The 21,760-nt window shown below is 41.5% G+C and overlaps 1 protein-coding gene across 2 annotated transcripts in view; it reads right to left on the bottom strand.

The window, feature by feature from the left end:
• BASP1 (brain abundant membrane attached signal protein 1) overlaps positions 1-11,745 on the bottom strand; it is a 68,764-nt gene extending 57,019 nt beyond the window's left edge. For both annotated transcript variants that reach the window (XM_039526790.1, XM_039526789.1), the window contains exon 1: positions 11,514-11,745. The gene's annotated coding sequence lies outside the window, so the exon portion shown is untranslated. The remainder of the gene's footprint in view (positions 1-11,513) is intronic.
• Between the last annotated feature and the right edge of the window lie 10,015 nt (positions 11,746-21,760).

Below are 21,760 nucleotides of genomic sequence, written 5' to 3'. Positions count from 1 at the left end.
ATACGATGCAAGTATTCATTCGACATTGCTACTGACTCTCTGATTTACCACAGCAGACAATGCCAAGCATGCTGGACCAAGTGCTATGCTTGGGAACAATCGCACTGAAGCCAATGGGGTCGCAAGATTGTAACTGAAGTCAGAATTTTGCCTTCTATCTTCAGTTTATTTATCTCGATCAGAAGTAGCTGGGAAATGTTTACTGTAGACGTTTTCCATTAAGAATTCATTTGGCCCAAGCACGGCATTTGTCTAGACAGCATTCATAATGACTTCCCATAGCAGTCATGCGAATGTCACCCATCATCTATAGATACTGTACTCTAATCAGGCACGATGGCAGTTTCAAGCAGTTAAAACAAATCCAAAGAAAGTGTGCAACCTGCTTTAGTGCAAGCAATATAAGGCAAACAGGATGGAGCCCTTTACTTAATAGCCACCCTGAACAAGCTTGCCAAACAACCCATACCCATTGTAATATGACATCAGTTCCCACTGCACTGGCACTTTGGAAAGCAATTGCCATTCATCGTGATATAGTTTAATTGCACTATTACAGCAATTTGTTTAATACACCACAAAAATCACAGAGGTCTGATTGTTCTGGAAATTAGAAAGTGTCGGTATAGGCAAGCCACCACGCACAGCTTTTCATTGAGGTATGAGCCAGTTACCCTTAAAAACCAAAATCAGTTTTAGAAAGGGAAGGAAAAAATCAAAATGCTGTTCCCTGAATATCTTCAATCAGTAAAGATTACTCACAATTATCATGTCCTCAACTTCTAAAAGATTAGAGATGCAGAAACCTTTATGCTGATTGAAGGGGTGAGAGATTTCTACATTTTGTTAGAAGTGTTAGCTTGCTCTTAAATGGAATTTAAAGCATTTAAATTGACAATATTATAACTTAGAGAATTTTGAGTTAGAAGTTAATGCACGCACACTTACTACTATGATCTAACAACTCTTGTTTAGAGTGGAAATGAAATCAGAATTAAGGTTCCATAAACTAACAGCTCTAATTCCATATCCCTGCCTGTCACATGGATATACAAGTATATTAATGTTATACAAGAAAAGCTGTCCATTTTGTTTACTATAAACAACAACATCTTATTACATTCTACACAACCGCTGGCTGCTGTCTTCTCCTCCCAACCCTTGTGGGGAGACAGTAAAACCTGAGCCTATTTTGGCATATGTGGTTCTTTAATTTGTAGAAAGTGCGTCACATGAACAGGAAAAGGTTCACAGGCCCAGCTCTGCAAGAGTTGAAAGGACTCTGAAATGGTCAACAGAGCCAGACAAAAAGCAGATTTGGTGACACTGAATATTTCATGAATTCATATAAGTTTCACTGAACTGTTCATTTTTTAAAAAAATCCAATACTTTTTCACTTTGACATTTTCAAAAGAAAACACATTTTGATTTTTGGTATGAAACAACTTTTCATTTTGAAATTTTGTTTAATTTTATTTAAAAGGTTTTTTTAAAAAAATGTAAAAAAAAAGCTTGAAAGGGTTTCATTTTGAGCTGAACAAAATGTTTTGTTCAATACAAAATGAATTTCTCAACTTTTCAATTTGCCAAAAATTTTCAAAATATGTTTGTGCTTGGTCTGTCCCAGAACAAATTGTTTTTTATTTTTTTGAAATTGCCAACAAACTGAAAAAAAATCAGTTATCTGCCCTACTCTCATGATCACTATAGTGTGTGTAGACTTTGGGAAGGAACTCTGTAGATAAAATCAGAGTACCTTGTAACATCCATGGTGGTCAGTACCTTGCACAGGGAGCCATACGATGGTCTGCACCAGCAGGCATTGTAAGCTCTGCCAGCAAAGCCTGCAGACTTACAACCTTACCACTCAGAGGCAATCAGTTTCTTTCAGAACTGCTGTTGGGCTCTGCTCAGCATGTTGATAAAATGTCTGCTGTAAGCTCCTTAAAGTTTAGTTTTATGGAGTTTAGAGAGTAGGTTACACATTCCTGAAGAATTTATAGTTGCTAGAGACTTCATGAAGCTCTTTATTAGTAGTAGTAACTCCAAGATTAACCACCTAGACTTTTCAAATATTTTAAAAAGTCATGGGCACCTAGGTTTTGTTGAAGACCAATGAATATTTTAAATAAAAAATTATTGGTCTTCATATTACAAAAACATCACCATTCTACCACAAAGTGTATGGTAGTTGGGTGGGGGGGAAGACCAAGGCATATCACCACAGTAACAAATTTTTTTTAAGCATGAAAAATGTCTTTATTCTGGCACACACTTTGCCTAAGACATTATCCTTTAACTAGGAGGAAGCCTGAGCTTTCATGCCAAAGAGAGCTTTTTACAGAAAGTTTGGGGAAGCTGCTGAAGGAAACATTTCTATTATCAGCCTATGGAGACACTGTCAGGGATCCCCTGCGTATTTCTTTACTGGGGTTCCTCTGGATTGCAGTTCCTGTCCTTTTACAGGATTCAGGTTGTTTGGGGGATTTTTTTTCTTCCTTTGGAGGGGGGATGACTAGAGGGCTATTCAACTTGTTGGTCCACATAACCAACTTTATTTCCAAACAGCTGTGGAGGAACATGCAATATAAACTCCACTCCTTCCCCCCAACTTTTGAGCTGCTTCCACATATTGGCTCAAAACAGAGGGGAACATTTGGGTCCAACTCTAACTCCACAATGCTCTTATAGCAATATACAAGAGAGACCTTACAAAAATGTCAAGTGATTTGTTAACCTGGAGATGTTTGTGCTTGACTATATTGCTTGGTGACAGTACTGTTGAAAAAGAAATTCACACAAAGAAATACCTTTAAATGTTATGCAGCAAAGTTTGAGCACTTGGAAACGAGCTACCAACTGCGGGAAGTGACCCGTCACCACAAAAGCTTAGAGCTTTAAAGGACTCTGTCAATACTGTACACTGTTCAGCAAAGTTTGAGTTGCTATGAGGAACTACACACTTCTCTTTCCATAACTATCAATAGTCTGTTTATATACCTGTTTGTCAGTGAGTGACTCATCTAGAGAAGAGCATTGACAGCTGAACTTTCTATGACCTAATAATTACTCAAATGCCTATGAAAAAAGCTACTGTGCTGTTCATTTTCTGGAGCTATTCTAGTGACTTTATTCAATGTTCTATGAACAGAACTCTTGAGTAACTTCTAGTGAACTACAGCACTTGACTGGGCCTGCCAGCAATTACTGACGTCAGTTCTGAAAAATATATTATTCATTGGGACAGTGCAATTAAGGTGGAGCAATTGGGCTTAAAATTGGATCTTCCAGCTTTCTATTCTGAGGTGATCTGATGTTCCTCAACTCCAGCATCCTAAGAAGCAAGAGATAGTATTTACAGGAAGCCCTCCACATAAGAATGAATTAAACAGGTAAAGTAATGTATTCACACAAGCTAGATTCCAAGTTGTTTGTGGGTGATCCTACTGAGGTCTCTAAACTGTAAATCGCCCCTTTAATAAAGAAGAAATCTTTCTGGAGGTAGGAATGTGGCATGAGAAGGGGACCAGGCCTCCCAGACTCTCATATCCTCAGGAAGGACAATACCAGATCCATAGAGATAAGTCATCTACATGGATGACTTGTATCTCCAAGCTGCTCGGCTGCACGCTCTTCATTCTGGCAACATGGCTCTGGAAGTGCCATGGTGCCATTGGCTAGGCCCCCTGGAGGTGCTCAGTAGAAACCATGGAGGGAACACAGAGTGTTAATGCCATTAACAGTTGCATTAAATCTGACACCAAAATCTAGCCAGTCCACAGAGAACATGGAATATGACCAGTGACGTGCCCTTTACTGCCCCAAGACATCTCTCCACAAACCTAGTCAAGCTGCTTCTGTGCAGAATCATAGAAGGGCTTCTGCAATGTGCCAGGGAAAGAGAGAATGCCACAAGGCAGCACTACACCACATCACCACCCTTTCAGCATCGGTAGTGAAGAAACCTATGAAAGGACAGCCCCCGCCAAAGTTACTGCATGAACACTGCAAATGATTAGTCAGCAGCATGCTCCCATCTTCATCCTCCCTCTTAGATTATGGCAGAGACTAAGTAGCTGTATAAAGAGACAGGATCTTTATTTCCAGTCTTTGAAGCAAAACAGAAAATGCGTCCCAGTGAGCTGGCAGACATGAAGAAAAAGAGAAAAAAAGCAGAGATCCACAGGAAACTCTAGCCCATGCCCCAGCCAGGCACATATTCCCAGCAGTGGCAGCATGGGCCATGCCTACTCTGATCTGAGTGCATGCACAGAACTAACTGATGCTGCTCGAAGTAGGATGCCCCTACCCTGCCAGCTTCAGTCTGCACACAGAGCCATACTGTTAGAGCCGCTATTAACTAGGTCGTCCCCATTTACCTCAGTCACATTAGGAGAAGGTGAGAATCCCAGAGGGACTGCTTTCCCCTCTGCACATTCTCTCCTTCCTCCCTATCCAGTGTAATTTTGCTCCCCTCAGAACAAGCATGGAGCAAATAAGGCATTCACAGCAGTAATAACTAACACACACATCTGCCAATAGTTGCATACATTTTCCTGTCAGCAAAACAAAAACAAAAAAAATTGCTTTGAGGTATTTGTGGGCAATTCCTCAGTACATCAAACATTTGCCCAGTAAACCCCTTAATAACAATAGTGAATTGGGCTTTGTCCTCTCTTCTTTGGTCAATGCCCATTGCCCGTTCAGTAGCAATTTACTCTATACTATTGTGCTTTCTCCCACAATTATACTCGTCTCTGCTTTGAGGAAGTGTTATTATTTCTGAGAGTTTGAAGAAGTACGTCTCTTGCACTCCTGGGTATCTGGGACAGACAAGATGGATCTGGGTGCTGCGATTTGGTTTCGGTCTCTGGCATGCTGGCTACCCATTCATAATGCTCTGCATTTCTACCTCCCAGTTGGTGATCGCATTCTGCATATTTACTAAGTAGGCCGATAGTAAGGAGAGATGTGTAGCAGCTCTGTTATTGTTAGTCTGTTGTGTCTGTAGATTTGTTTTGTTTGCCCTCTGTGCCCCTGTAGCCATTTTAGCTTTGTCTAGAATGTGATCACATATTGCACCTTGCTATTTGACTACTAATTTGATTCTAAATGGTCAGTATTTCCAACATATAATGTAGAACACGGGCCCCTATTTCTACTTTTTCCATCAAGGCATCAATTAAATAAAAGGAAGAGTTACAACTGTCAATTTTGAACTTTCTGTGAAGGTATAAGTCCTTATGCAACCAGAAGAGTCCTCCCTTTGAGTATTTTAGGGTTTACTTAAATGTAACCTGAATATTAGTCACTGAATTTACTACTTTCACATAAGGCAACTTCTATTTTTCACTTGGTGCTGATGGCACATGTTTTTGCCATTAAAATGAATCCTCGTTAAAGAAGCTTTACAGGATTTATATTGTAGCCACTTAACTTTTGCCAGTAGTTGAGAGTTATGCTTCAATGGAGCATTAAAGTACCTCCTATTCAGAGCAAGTAAAGTCACTATAGTTGTTATTCTAACACATTATCAGTAATTATTCTGTAATGAGATACCTGTAGAATGAGGGAAGAGGGGAGGTGAAAATCTGATTATCTTATTACATTTAAAAGTTTTGGTGTTAGTGCTGAGTCCCTTGAGACTATGCGTATAATTAATTAATATTGAAACTCACTTGGCCAGAGCCCATGGTATGCAGCACAAAATGGGTGCTGTTCTCTGAATATCTAGAGGAGAAATTCACACAGAGTTAGTTACAAAAGGATATCCAACTTCCTATGTGGTGGACACAACTAAAATGAAAAATCCCAGGATCAACAGAATATTCTCACATAAATCATGTGACACATAAATTATGTTTCCAGCTTAAAATTCAAACTATGTAGCATATAAGTGACAGTGCCATATGGCTTTCAGTTATGGTGAAAGTACACAGCAGTCTGCAACCTAGAAGAAAGTTGGATAATATATGTATGCAAGCTAGCTAGGTCCATTTTGCAGAGCAGTGTACCAAACAGATCAGAAGACAGTACTTAGATAAGAAGGCAAATCTAAGTCAGAAGGATTTTGTTATTAAAACTCTTTCCCCAGAATTAAAGTCCATTAAATCATATTTGAGGTAGGAATTAGTACACATCTTGCTCTCAGGAAAATTCTGACTATGTCACATGTTGAAAATTAGTCCTCTTTATATCTACTGATGTGCTGAAAAATTTTTTATAGACATCCTGTGGGAAGAGGGCAATTCTCAAAATCTACCGAATCACCAATTATTATACAAATCCCTTTACATATATGCATAGTGACACATTTTTCCAAATATAATGTTTCAATTTTTAAAATTGTTATGAGTTTTACATCAGAAAACCAACATCTATATGTTTGTACTAACCAAATTTCTCCATTTTGAAAAAAGATGCTTAGTTGGCATCACTATTTTGAGTAAGAAAGTTATGATTAGCAAGATGCTAAAATGCTGTAGGCTAGACATGAATCTTAAGTTCTTTTCATTCTCCATAAGAAACTTTTTAAATATTTTGTCTTGAAAGTATTTCCTAATTCATTAAGCTTCCATTATGTTGCATATGGTTTCTATTCTCAGGGCTTTAATGCTTTCACCAATTACTTCTTTGACTTCTCTGGTTGTTGGCTCACTCCTATTCACTCTGATTTGTTGGTTTATTCCTTGTCAGAGTCTCCTCCTTAGTATTCTGTTTCTCAAACTCTGATCAAGGAAGAAACTATTCCATCACATCTACACTTTGGAACCGTCTTGGCCTTTATGGTCCTCCTCTCTCTCTTCTTTGTGCAGTGAAGGGGAGAGAGAATGATTTTGAAAAAGCTAAGTAGACACCACTTCTTTGTATTGGAACAATTAGTACTGCCCATTTTCCTGCTTGGGAAACTAAGATCTAGCCTTTAGATTTAGGAAGTATAGAAGAAATTACAGTAGTAACTAGAGACCTAAACCAAGATCCAGCTCCCCAAGGCCAAATGGATGCCCAAGAATGAATATGGATTTAGGAGCCTGTCTTAACTCTTCTTCAAAATATAGCTTTCCTGATTAATTATGTAATACGAACACTGATGTTTCTAATTTCTAATAAACCTGAGCAACTTGCATTATGCACATCTCCAGGAATTTTGTCTGATAAGACCAGTAAAGCCAAGATCATTGCATCAGTTACCAGAGTAGCCTCCAGTACATTAAAGAATCTAAGCCATTTGGTGCTGCCACTCATTTTTAGATGTTACTTCTCACACATTATTTAATTTACTAATTCATATGTATTAAATGCCTATAAATTCATACATCTGTAATAAGACTGGATACAAAAACAAATATTCTAGGCAAGTCAAAAGATTCAGCATCCAAAGAGCAATGAAACTACACTGATCAAAAGATATTCTACATATCTACATTGGGCCTATGAAATGCAAGTTTGATTAGTGTATGTTAGTCTTAACTGTATAAATAGTTGATAACTGTCTCATCAGCTGATTTAGCCACTAAGCCGGAAGTAATCTTGCTAAAGAGATAAAGATAAGTTGAGATGGGGAAGTTCTGCAGGAAAGGTTTTTGTAATACTGGTGTTTTCAGTAAAGATGTGTCCAATAAAAAATGGCTGTTTTACAGTCACAGAACGGTATTTTTCAGACTAAAAGTTGTCCAGCATGCAGAACACTCTGTTGCAGGTTTTCAGGACTAGTTGTATTAGGGGAAAATCCACAAATGGAAGACAGGACAAATACATGAAGCATTAGTTAGATAGTACAATTTATTCCAGTGGATGCATGTTTAAAGGTGATTATACACAAATATTTTCATGGAGATTTAAGAAGGTTCAAAATTCATAAGGAGTGCATGCTCCTTATGTAATTTCAGGGTTACATTTTCAAGGTATGTGGGAGGATAAATACTGAAATCTTCATTTCAGAAATAGTTAACAGGGATAACATATCACTTAACTTATCTTGCTGGCACACTGTTTAAACAAAACACGTTTAAATCCATAGGAAAACAAGCAAAGGCAGAAAAATTACTGCACACAAAAACCAGAACTGAATAGTCTTGTGTTTTAACCTAGATTTTATTTTAATGGGATACAATTATGATATTCTCAGGGGTTCAGTTAGATACAAAAATGCTGTGTGGTGTGCAGTTCCAGCAGCTATGTACTAACAAATTCCCTGAATTACACAATCAGCTGTTTTATACATTAAGGCACACCAAGAGAAAGAACCACCATGATTTTCCTGTCTCTGCATGGGTTTTTTGGGTTCTTTTCCCGCCCCCCCAGACCATGGAATGTAGCTAACATTCTCCCTCTGAAACTGAAACCCCTACATACGCAGACTGCCCATTCACTAATCCAGCAGGGAGGAAGACCATAAAGTCAAGCATCTCCTTGATAGGAAGTTCCTGTCCTGTAAGAAACAATAGAGCCACAGCAAAGGCAAGAACCTTTGTTCCTTTTCTCCCTCCCTACTCCCACCTCCTTTTAAAGCCAGTTGTATTAATTCATTATTATTGTATTTCCCTCCCTCCTTCTCCCACTCTATATTAAGCACCAGAACCAATTGACAGAGGCTGCTGGTAGAGGTACTTCTACTGGAAACTCCATCTCTGCAGCTGACGCGGCAGCCTCACTGGCAGCTCCCCCCACCCACGCCCCCAGCCTCCCGCTGCTTCTCCTGCGAGGCTTTTGTTGGAGGAGGTGGGAGGGGAGAAGCAGTTGTGCTTCAAAATCGCCTGCGTGTCTGAAGGCTGTTCAGCCCTGCAGGTACTGTGTCTGGCATGCGTCTGTACGCCAAGCGTACACAGGCTCCAGTCAAATTCAAAGGCTCTGATAATGGACAGTGCATCTGCTCTCCCCCCCCACCCACCCCCCAAGTGCCCTTAATGACAGTACTAAAAGAGCACGAAGTAATCATCCATTGGGGACAAAGGGCCTGGGAATGTGAGATTTCCAGCCAGTGCTCAGAAGTGAGGTTTGAGGAGAGGTAATAAAATCCACAGCCAAGATCAGGTCTGGTGAATGACTGCGGCTTTCGGGGGGGAGGGGATCGCCTACAAAGAACACGTTTTGGCAGAAGCTAATCATACAGATCCACTCGCTCTGTAGCTGTAAACTCATAGTCCAAACAGTCGTAATTTACAAAGCCTACAAGATCTGCACCACCTCCAAGAGTTTCCCACCAGGAAACAATCATAGCCTGCATCATAATTCTTGACAAGTGTGTTCTGAGGAGAGAGGAAAGAGACATACCAAATCGGCTGTCAAGATGCGACAATCTGAATGAGAGAAAATGTCTCATGGAAACCTCACTAAAATAGAGGGAGGTGCTTTAGGAGTCTGCCTTAAAAACCACGAGAGTCTCCCTCTTGATGGAGTCTTGGTAGGATCTGTCACAGCAAGTGTCCCCCTCCCCAGCAGCATGCCCCCCCTTTTTTTAAACAAGATCGTTAACGTGGATTTTAACTGCAGTAAATAAATTAAACCCACTTAATCGTCTTCAGCCACGAGGACTCACAAATGGATCTGCCTCATTAGTGTTGCTATATAATACCCCTTTGTCTGCGAGCTGGCCAGACAGCAGTTCCCACAAGAAACTGAACACAGAGAGACATGCCAGCCGAACATGGTTACCCCATTTGCAGCACAGACCTTAAAAGGCCATTTTGCTAGAAGATTTACATTGCAATGATAGCGAATTTTGCAAAACCCCCAACCTCATTTTTCATGGTCCCTTTTTCTTGATCAAAATTTGGGAGGCAAGAAGGTTGCCCCCGCCCAAAACATAGGTGTAGTGCCATTAAAAAACAAACCAGTAAAATTCTCCTTAGTGTAACAATGGCATAGTTATCGGGATAAAAAAATTACATGGAATAGGAGGGGTGTGCAATTTATTCCCTCTTTAAATTCCCCAATAAAAAAATTAAGATCCTAGCAAAATATTATGCTCTTTAAAACATTATTTGAGCTCGTGGGAGAGGAATGTGTTGGAGTTTAAATCTACAAACATCGTGGCTTCCATGGGTATATTGGAACATCTCTGAATGCCTTTGTTCCATTGATTCTGATATGAGTTTGATTAATGATGGAGAGATCTTTCTAACTTGTCCCTCTCTCCACACCCTGCTCTCCGGCGCATGCGTGAGGCAAAGACAAAGGAATAGGTAATTACAGCACAGTTTCATTCATTTTCACTGCAGTATTGCTCTGTTAGCAAAGAGAACCAATACCATGGGGCTTATTCACACCCACCAGATGTGGCAGACGGATTGTGTGTGTGTGTGTTGGTATTAGTCACTAAAAAACACAATAAAGACACCTGGAAGTTAGTTGCGAGAGAGTCCCTCATTGTAAATAGATATTTTGTGTGTGGTGAGGTGATCCTTCCCTGCATCATAAGGGGCTGATGGAGGGAGAAAATAAGGCAAACAAATTTACATGGACATGTAGCTTTGACTGAGAAAAAAAAGATCTGTTGGCGTAGAGAGAAAGCATTCGATGCATATCCAGAGGAAAAATGCGTTTAGGAGTCATGCACATTTACTGAAATACAGGCTGCATTAGAAGAGGAGATGGTCTTTTTTTTTTTTTTTTTTTTTTTTTTTTGGTGGGACGTCTGGTTTGTTAGCTGCTGCCCAGACAGAACTAACGCTGCTAAACCTCCAAAAATTTGCATAAAGCACTGACAAGTCTGGGGATTAAAATTGTTGCCGCGTATGCTGTCATTTTCAAACACACCCGTGATTGTTAAAGCAAAAAGCAAGCTCTTTTATTGCCTAATCAAGAACAATCACATTGTGAAAAGCCACAATAGGTTAACTGGCTGAGCTTCCATTTAAACGGATCTGGCTCCCAGTTAGTGAGGGTTTGCGTCAAGATTTATATTTTAATCAAAACACATTCCCTATCTCATCCTATTCCAAAAGCCAAAATGCCCCACAGGTAAAATAGAAAACCATCCTTCCAAATCTAGGACATTGCCCTTGTATCAGCTGTATGTTATCTCGCTATGGTGCCTCTTCGCCTCCCTCCCCTCCATGTTCTTAACATGGATGCATTTTCTTCTCTATGTGCTTCATTTCATGAGTAGATTTGGAGGTGTGTTGTTTAAAGCAACCTTCCTGAGAAAATTCAAACCACTAAAAATTACGCAGTATTACAAACACCCTGTTCCCCCACCCTCACACACACACACACTCCCCAAAGCGTGGTAACAGGCATTTAAATGTAAGGACTGGATTTCAATCCATTTTTGAGCCGCACATGAATTCATACGTTCTCTCCCTTTCGAGGAATATAACCCTTCACAGCGTGCCTGGTGAGAGATGGGTGTTAAAGCACCTCCCAATCTGCTATTCTTTCTCCACTAGAGCTGTTTTAAAAAAAATTAATCCTATCCCCACATTTGAGACATATCTAGACAGAAAAGAATCAAATGCAAAGCTCGTGGTGTCTGCCACGGAAATGGCATAAGTGAGACGCTGCTTCTTACCTTTTTTATATTTTCCTCTCTCCCCCTTTGTGTGTTTGTGTGCTCTGGTGTCACAGGGAGAGTCCTAGGTAGCCTAGCGCCCGCTTGGCTTGGGCTGAGTTGGTGTGTGTCTCTCCCCTGCTCGCTTGCTGGGACTGGAGTGACTAGTGCTCGTTGGAGCAATGCCGCCGCCGCTGCTACTGCTGCTGCCTCTGCATTTCTCTCGCTCGCTCCCCCACCCCACCCCCCTCTCTCTCTGTGACAGTCTGTGGGCAGTTCAAAAGCCACACGCTCTCTTATTTATTTATTTAAGAAGCTCGTAGGCAGGCGAGGTGCTTGCCCACGCTCACGCGTAGGGGGCGCCCTGACCCAAGGTTTTAAATATAGGCTTGCACGCTAGAGGAGGATTTGTTGGGAAGGTGCATAACCCTCTTTTTCGTGTAAAATTATAGGATCCCAGAAAGGATCCTGGCGGTGGGTTGTTTGGATCCGAGGAACCGTTCCTCCTGCCCAAAGAGATCTCTGACAGCCCGTCTCTCTCTCCAGAGGGAGGGAGGGAGGGAGGCAGGTGCCCTTTGCGAGGCGAAGCTGTTCCTTACCAGCAGCAGCTCCCACGCCACTTCCAACACAGGATTTGCGTCTGGAGACATCGGCAAAAGAGCCTTCCACCCTGCACTCGTGCGGCAGACCGGCCAGCAGCTCACAGGAGTACACGCAGATCAGCGGCCTCCCAAAGTTAAGCGGAGCTCGGCAAACCTTAGCAGGAGGTTGCATTGTGGTGTTGGGAGCCGCGAGGGGTCCGTTCAGTTGCAAGCTGGGCTGCCTGCCTCAAGGGTCACCTTTTCTGGAGGAGATTAAAGAAGCCCGGTGTGAGGGGCATAATGGGGAGATGAGGAGAGCTCTAACCAGCCGTGCATGCCGTTAACAAGCTCAGGACCAGGTCTGCCCTTTAAAACCCGCGAAGGCCACTCGTTTCTCAAGAGAACGGAGGGGATTTTACTCGATCGCTCCCGCAGTTGACGAGCTAGCCTGGAGATCGCAAGTTTCTGTAAGATCGCAGTTCTTGTCATGTTCAGAGCTTGCACAGACCGTAGGGCCATCCTGCACTCGCATCATACCCCCTACCCCACAGGAAAATGAATGCCACACGCATTCTGGATCTTGGTGTTTCCCCAAACACAGAGTTTAGGGGAACAACTTTATTTGCAATTAACGCTGCTGTTTATTTGATTAAGGGTCTACATGTCAACGAAATTGCTACCCAAAAAAAAACCCTATTCGCCTGATATTTTGATTTGCAGCACTTTGACGCCCTCTGCGCCTTAGAAGAGGTCAGGACAGTTTGTAAATACAAGTAACGGGATAGGATTAGCTACAGCGTTGATGAGTATATCTTGCGATCTAGTGAAAGGGAAGAAGAATCGGACATCGTAAAGCTGGACCCGTTTCACTGAACAAAATTTTAAAATAGTGGCTGTGGCATCTCCTCTGGGAGACTGACTGCTTCATAGTCACGAAGTGGAATTGACAGGTATGCCAGTACTTTAAAAGGCAGCAAACCAAAATACTATCTTCTAATATATCAGACTTGGAGGCAAAGAGAATAAATAGCCGACCAGACTATACTAGCAGGTTTGCTGCAGGGATATAATTTTATATGCAAGGAGACCTACTTCTAGTGAACTCTAATACAGCGGGACTTGTTTTATAACGCAGGAAAATGAATTGTTTCTGGGTACCACCAGGTACAAGCTGTGGCTGTTAGGAATTTCCGATTAGTTTACTGTCAAGTTGAATGGAAGAGTCTGTAAGAAGGTTCTATTTCTATGTATATACAGCCCCACTCCAAACACCTCGTACACAAATCAATAGATCACACTGTTTAGAGAGGCGCGCGTAGCTAGCAAAGTAATGCAGTTCCCATTTTCCTGATATGGACACTTTATAATACAAAGAATTACATAAATACACTAGACTGGGAGAGTTAGTGAGCACAAGCCAAAGATCTCGCTAAAGTGATAGCACTCGAGTATTATGCAGAATACATCGTCCGTATTTCAGGAGTAACGACGAGCCAGGGTGTTGTAGACATTCAAATACAACAGTCTGTGTGCGACATGCACATTTCCGCTTTCAAATTTGTCCTTTCAATCTAGCTAATCTGCCTCTTTCAGTATGCCGTAGTTTATGCCGTGCCCGTACATTTCCAAAAATGGAAAGCGTCAAGAAATCCACACGTACGGTGTTGCTGGCTGGCTTTCATGCTGGGGACAGCAAGCCCCAGAGAACGCGGTTGGAATATAGATCCACACGTTACCATAGAAACTAGAGAGAGAGCCTGCATCGGGATTAAGAGCTGCAAATTCACAAGAATACAGCTTGTGGTTTCCTAGTAGCTGTTCTTATCATGATCAAAAATGCTGCGCTCTTCGTATGCACTGATTAAATGGTTTCATTAGCGTAACAAATCTCGATATTCAAAGTCTTACCATAAATCAGTGTTTAACTAATGCCACCCTTAATATCTTTAAGCCTGTAAACCAAGAACAATTCAGTACTTGTAAAAATGTCTTCTGACAGCTTCCAATGTGTACAGTTAAGAAGATTTCTTACTAACCTTTAAATCTTTTTCAGACAGTATGAAGACATCACAGTATATTCTCTCTCTCTCTCCCTCTCTCTCACACACGCACACACACCTCTTCCACCGAGCAATCATTTGCAATTTAGGTACGGTGAAATGGCAAAATACTGTAATGTAAAATGGCTTTTTGACACCTTACTGCATTAATTTCATTGACTGCAGAGCCTTGAAACCAGTCTGTTTGGTTAAAGGAGGTTGGTTAATTGGTAACCAGAGCTGAAATTTAGGGTTATGTTTAATAATTAGAAGGGATTTTCCACCAAGTTAAAGCAGCAGTTCCAATATAAATTAGGTTGGAGTTCGGTACAATGACACTGCAGGAACAGGTATGTTGACTAAGCAGACTAATATTCTCCTAAGGCCCAGCAGAGTTTGTCAAGAAAGAGGATGAGACAGTACAGTTGAATTTGGTGCCTGATTGCAGGGCCCAATGTTGCTTTTCTTCACTCTCAAACATTTTAAGGTGTCCACTTTTAGGTGTATAGAGCCACTCCTGCTCGTGCTCACATACCTACGTGTTCACCTGTGGCACCTGAAACAGAGTGCAACTGACTTGAGCCTGACCAGTTTCACCATTATTGTCCTGCAGAGAGTGACATTAAACAAGCTTGCATCAGATAGTCACCCTGCTGCTGCACCTGCTTCGGACATTCTGTGTGCAGAAATCTGATGTTGAAGTAGGGTCGGGAGGGAGTGTGTATTAGATCGACAGGGAAACAAAAGTGAACTGCTTAGTTTTAGTGTGAAAATTACAGAACTAAAAATACTCAAACAGCCTCTTCTGAAAGAGATTAGGCCCTCAGGGTTTCATAAGAGACCTTTGATCAGATATGCTTATTCACATGGAGATCAGAAAAAATAAAACAGGGAGACTGAGGAAGAATTGTGGTGCCTTGCTCCAATCCTTGTACATCATTTACACTCATCTATATATACGGGCAAAACATAGGGTTCAATTCCCCTTTGCCCTCCATGTTGTGTCATCAGTTATACTTGTGCAAAGTGCCAAATCAGAGTAGTCCACTCAGAATGGTGGTAGCAATTTACATTGGCTTTGCACAGGCATAAATGATTACACAAGAAGAAAGAGGAGAATCAGGCTCACAGACATTACAGTTCATTTCTCCAAGTTATTTTTCAGTAGGACAAATACCATGTCCACAGGAGTACATAACTTCTGAACAGGCTGTGATTCGAATGTTGGTAGGTGGGACTCCTGCCTTCACCAAATCAGAGCGCCACTAGTTCTTACACGCATGCTCATTCATGTATATGGTCCTAAATCTATTCATGATTTGTAGGGTTAACAGGATTCAACCAGATATACCACAGGAAATTGCAATTATGAGGTAAATGTGCAAAGTATTTCAAAAATATTCCTCCTAAAGGCATACTGAACAGAGGAGAAAATCGAAGTCAGAAATGAAGTTACTTATTATAGGAAGATTACTGGTGTGCTAGTGCAACTGATATGTATGCAACTGATATTTACATTGTAAGTACTGTATCACACACACACAATGGCCCTACACACCAAAATCTTTTTAGTGTATCATAGGCAAATGCATTAACAAGCCTATGCACTCTGTGTGATGGTGCACCCCATAAGGCTTTATGGAAATATGTTTATGAATGTATCTATGACATAACTGGAATATGTTTTATGCTACATATGCCATGTAACATATCTATGTAAAGATTATGATCTACTGAATATATTCATCCTATTTGTATGCATGTGTCACTGTTGTATTCAAAGTTATGAATACTGGCTGTATACTTGTTTGATTTTAAATAGCCTTAGCAAGGCATTTGGCCAGCTTCTTGAGAAAGGAATGTGCAAATTAAGTGCCCAATCAAGAAACACTTCACGAACAATGGATCTTGGAAGGCTCCAATCACATAAGAAGTCTTTCTGGAGACATTCAAGATAGCATGTGGGCAATGGCTGCTGCCTGTAAAAACTGAGTTGTGCATGGACATGTGACTTGCCCATGTGACTCCAAAACTCCATCTTGGAGCTGGACTTTGCATAGGAGAGAGGAGGAGGTCTCCACCCACAAGAGAAAGTCTATTTAAGCCCATGGAAGACCCTTCCATTTTGTCTTCAGCTGGCTCAAGAGATAGCCTCTCCATCCCCAAAGGATACCTGGAAGAAACTGAAACAAAGGACAGTAACCACCAGGGGCGGCTCCAGACCCCAGCACACCAAGCGCGTGCTTAGGGCAGCATGAGTTTACTCTATATAAGCTTTATACAGTGTAAACAGATTTATTTGGGGTTTGGACCCCATTGGGAGTTGGGCATCTGAGTGTTAAAGACAGGAACACTTCTTAAGCTGCTTTCACTTAAGCTTGCAGTTTGTGTGAAGTGCTTCAGACCTGGATCTGTGGTTGTGGCCGGCAAGCATGTCTGGCACAACAAGGCAGGGGTCTGGAATCCCAAGCTGGCAGGGAAAGCAGGGGCGGAAGTAGTCTTGGCACATCAGTTGGCAGCCCCAAGAGGGTTGAGTGGTTTTACTCTAAAATAGGGTGACCATATATCCTGATTTTATAGGAACAGTCTCAATGTTCAGGGCTTTGTCTTATATAAGAGCCTATTACCCTCCACCCCCATCCTGATTTTCCACACTTGCTATCTGGTCACCCTACTCTAAAATGTGTTAAACTTCCTAAAGTCATGTCAGACTCATGGACCTCTCAACATCAGCAGGGTGATTAATGTCCTTACAGTTATTAATAAACAGCCTGAGATACTAGGTGTATGGAGAAAAAGCAAAATACTGTATTGAATTTTGAACTAGAACTCCAGACTCTTGTGTTACAATTTGTGTAATTTCCTCTTCAATCCCTGGGTCTTTAGAGAGGGATTTGGCCCCAAGGATTTAAGGGGAAAAGTTCTTTAAGAAAATTTCTCATCAGTTATGAAAGGTATCAAATTTAAACTCTCTTACTTGATATGGTGTCAAAATTGTGTTGTGAGTTATTGGCAAGGGGATCCATTTCCAAATCAAATTTGGGGGGTAGTATACTTTAATTGATATATTACAAAGAAGTAGTTTCTCCAGAGTTATTAGTATTCAAATATTTATTTCTCTCTCCTTCTCCCCAGTGTATTTTACTTAGCAAGCTGGTTTAAAGAGCACATAAAGAGGAAATGACTAATGGTACTGACAACAGAGAAAAGTTACCATTTTTTTAAAAGGATGGGAGAAACGTGGTTTTGTTGCGATCCAACCTTTCCTGGGAAGAGTCATCATGACTTCCCTTTCACCTCTGCACCATGTGAAACCTACATCCATCGCTAGGTTCATAAATTGTATGCTTTAGGAGGGCACTGTTCGGTTAAAAAAAAAAACAAGTTACCTAATTTAGAAGAGAGACTAGGTTATTAAAAGCAACAGAGTGTCCTGTGGCACCTTTAAGACTAACAGATGTATTGGAGCATAAGCTTTCGTGGGTGAATACCCACTTCGTCAGATGCATTAAAGGAGTTACAAAACATGCATCTGGCCTGTGTTTCACAAAATGATGTTCTTTACTTTTCACCTGGGATAATTCAATCCAGTGAGTAGCCAGTCTGTAATCAATTTTGGTTTCAGGTTCTCATACGCTTGCAAAAACATTCTCATTAATAAACAACAGGTGCATTGTGAAACATGATATGCCATCCAACAAGTATAATTCAATAGCCTTCATTATTTACCAAATCACACCCTTTAAAGAGAAGACGGATGCCTAGCAGTAGCCATTGTTACAGTCCTAGAGCACACTGATAAAGTAAGCTAGGTATTTTTCCCAGGCTTGAAGAAATACTACAGTTCATAAGAATACACTCTTTATGAACTTCAGAATTTTAACAAATAGTTGTGTTTCCTGAGGACTTCATAAATGTCAGTGTGTGCTATTATCTACACATGCCATTTTTTTAAAAAGAAAAAATCAGTATGTATCATAGGAACTAGAGCTCCTAAGAAACGCATGTTATTGTTACCAAGGGAGTTAAAACTCTAGCCATTCCTTTGACTCCTGCCACTGCTATTGTGAGAATCTTAAGTAAGGCAAAATCAAGTGGAACACATAGGAGGGAGTTGTTCAATATCAGAGTGATCCAGAAGAGAGCAGAGACCATGAATACTCCAAATAAGAATGATAAGGTGGGTGAGGTAATATCTTTTATTGGGCCGACTTCTGTTGGTGAGAGAGAGACAAGCTTTCAAGCCACATGGAGTTCGACAGAAGTTGATCCAATAAAAAGATATTACCTCCCCCACCTTGTCTCGAATATCCTGGGACTGACACTGCTACAACTACAGTGCATACCCCAAATAATAATGACATTCTCAGAGGAGCTTAAACTGAAAGTGTATGTCAATTTCTCTTAAATCCCTTGCTTCTTACTGCAAGGTTGCTCTATTCACAGAGTACGTTTAAGTGTGCACTTCAGGATATCGCTGTAGTTGAAAGACATATGATTTAATACTCTGAAACTACATTAAAATCGTAATTGTCCAAACCTCCCTTTTCTAAGGAACTGCCAGGTTTCCTCCCTGTTCTATGGCTCCCTATTATGCTACTGGTTCTCCCAGTACAACTCAGGTAACCAAGTTTTATTGGATTTATTACGCAAATCATCCAACACAGGCTTTTAATTTTTAATCAACCCACTATTGTTAAACATTTGTAAGTTTATCAGCACAGACCTCTAGAGGGTGCCCTGAGCTTAGAGTTTGGAACCTCTATTTAGGCTCACAGAAAGTCAGTGATGTTCCTTTCTTCAATCTGAATTCAGAATCCCACAAGGAGTGTGTGAGATGCTATCTTGGGGTGCCCCAAATTGTGAGACACCTTGTTATCCCTGACGCAGCAAGAGGGGGACTTGTTTGCACTTAGCTCCCTGACGCTAGCAGTCTGTCAATCATCCAAACAATCTCCACAGAACTCTGCCAGCCCTTACTTTGCCTTGCAGGTTAACAATAGGAGCCCCACATTCCTTGAACTCCTCTGAAAGTGGCCCCCTATCGTATCCAGCCCATCACCTGCTCACAGAAATTACCATGTAAGCTGTCTCCAGAGGGACTGCGTACAATACATGACTGGCACTACTCAGGATCAGATCTTTTATAACATTACAGCACTGAAATATATTTATAATGGAATACTCATAAGTTTGTTATCAAAGGTTTAATTTTTAAGAGACAGTGAGTAAGGATAATAAGTGGAAACAGAAATGGCTACAAATATAAAACAAAACATATAATGCAATCCTAGCCTTACACTTATTAATGATTATGTTTCCTAATTAATAAAAGAGATTTTCTGCCAAGGATTCAGTCCTCAACAAAGCTGTTGATTTCCAGTCAAAAATCAGGATCCAAACTTCCATGAACTGAACACCCCACACCCTTCAAAGGGTTTCCCCAGTGAATGGATGACAAATGTCTTACTTGTCTCCCAGTCAGTAAATCTTTGAAATGCTAACCTGTTGTTTGTTCTTTGGCAAACTCTTCCCTGTTGGTTTCCCTGTGGGGCTTGTCTACACTGGCACTTTACAGCGCTGCAACTTTCTCGCTCAGGGGTGTGAAAAAACACCCCCCTGAACCCTGCAAGCTTCAGCGCTGAAAAGCCCCAGTGTAGATAGTGCACTAGTGCTCGGAGCCGTGTTCCCAGGACTGCTAGCTACACACCTCATGGAGGTGGTTATTTTAGAGCCATGACTACACAAGCCACATTAACAGCACTTTAACGTTGCCAATGTAGACTAGCCCACAGCGCCTTGTTGGAGCCACATGCAGATGGAGCTTCCATTGTATTGGCTTACAACCAGGCAGAGATATACATCTTATCTTCGGCCTGGAAGGAACCTGTTTGTCAGCTTTGCTTGGGACACAGTTTCTAAACCTATCATCAGTACCTACATATTACTCCTTAAATATCATCTGTGCATACATCTCACAACGATTCTGAGGAACAATCTGACATAAGCTTTTATTAGATACCTCACTGGATCCTCTTTGGATAAATACTATGAAAGCAATGTGTTGGGTGTAGTGAATTTATCAGGTGCCTCAAGAGTTGCTGACAAAGAACAGCAAAGAATCCTGTGGCACCTTATAGACTAACAGACGTTTTGCAGCATGAGCTTTCGTGGGTGAATACCCACTTCTTCGGATGCAAGAAGTCTTGCATCTGAAGAAGTGGGTATTCACCCACGAAAGCTCATGCTGCAAAATGTCTGTTAGTCTATAAGGTGCCACAGGATTCTTTGCTGCTTCTACAGAACCAGACTAACACGGCTACCCCTCTGATACTTGACAAAGAACAGTGCTCATTTTGTGTGATGCACTCAGACAATCAGCAGATAATGCTGAGAGTGACACAATGTAACAATGAAGTAGGGATTCTAGTATAGTCCTACATCAGTATGCCCGTTGCGCAAAGGGAGGAGGGGTGTGGGGGGAGACCAAAGAACTTTAGGGATCTGTTCCTCCCTCCTGTACTTCAAAACTAGAGCCCTACCAAATTCACAGCTGTGAAAAACAAATCACAGACCATGAAATCAGACATCTCCCATGAAATGTTGGGTTTGGTCCTGCTTTGAGCAGGGGGTTGGACTAGATGACCTCCTGAGGTCCCTTCCAACCCTGAGATTCTATGATTCTATGAAATCTAGCTATTAGTGGGGCAGAGCTGGGGGCATCCCAGCTGGGGGCTCCTACCATTCACCAGGCTCCAGCTGCTAGTCTCTGGGGCTAGAGAGGGCTGGGACTTCAGCTTCCACTGCATGGCCACTCTTCAGGGGGAGATCAGACCTACCTCTGGGTACCTCCCCCAGCTGCAGGAAGCTCTGTGGCTGCACTACCTTCAGAGTCCAGCTCTGGATAGGGCCCTATTCATAATAGAAGAAAACACAATGACTGGTTGGAGGGAAAGCTGGTATCTCTTAGGCTGAATAATCACAGTTGAATAATCTTGGGAGAAATGGGCAGGGAGAGTGAGTGAAATGGAAGCTAACACACCTGGACAATTAAAGACCAACATGTGCTGAGTATACAGGGGGAGGAAAGCAGGACAAAGGAAAGGCCTGGCAGAGCCAAAAATTGCCTCTTTACTGGTTTTGCAGGATATTTTTTACTTGTTTTCCTTTAGCACACCTGGGAGAGTGACTTTTTTCAGCTAATTAGCTAGAGGGCACAACTGAAAGCATGCCAGGCAGGTGCTTTACCAATTAGCACTCCATCTTCTTTATAGGACGATATTCAAATTGAGGACACCTGGCCAAACCAAACACAAACCCACACTTGGTGTGCTACTCTTCCCTCAGTAACCCTGCTACAGTCTACCCTCTGATAATCAGCACAGCTGGGCATGGGCTGGGGCAGCAGGAATTTCTTTGCTCATAGCCCCCACACACTTTCTTTGCTACAGCCTAATCTGCAAAGATTCCACAAAGTTTACACATACACTCTACTTGTGAGTAATGGAAGTGTGCAGGGACAGGCAGGGGTCAGCAGGAGAAGTATTAGGAAGCCTTAGGCTACATGGTTTGCCTTCAGTTACATTGAAAAGCCACTGGTGGCAGCTTACTGCCCCATGGGAGCTTTAAGGAGATGCCAAAAAAATAC

This window comes from Mauremys reevesii, linkage group 2 (assembly GCF_016161935.1).
Source record: "Mauremys reevesii isolate NIE-2019 linkage group 2, ASM1616193v1, whole genome shotgun sequence".
Lineage (NCBI taxonomy): Eukaryota > Metazoa > Chordata > Testudines > Geoemydidae > Mauremys > Mauremys reevesii.
The sequence above is the reverse complement of the archived record's forward strand: the minus strand, read 5'-3'. Positions and strand labels throughout refer to the sequence as shown.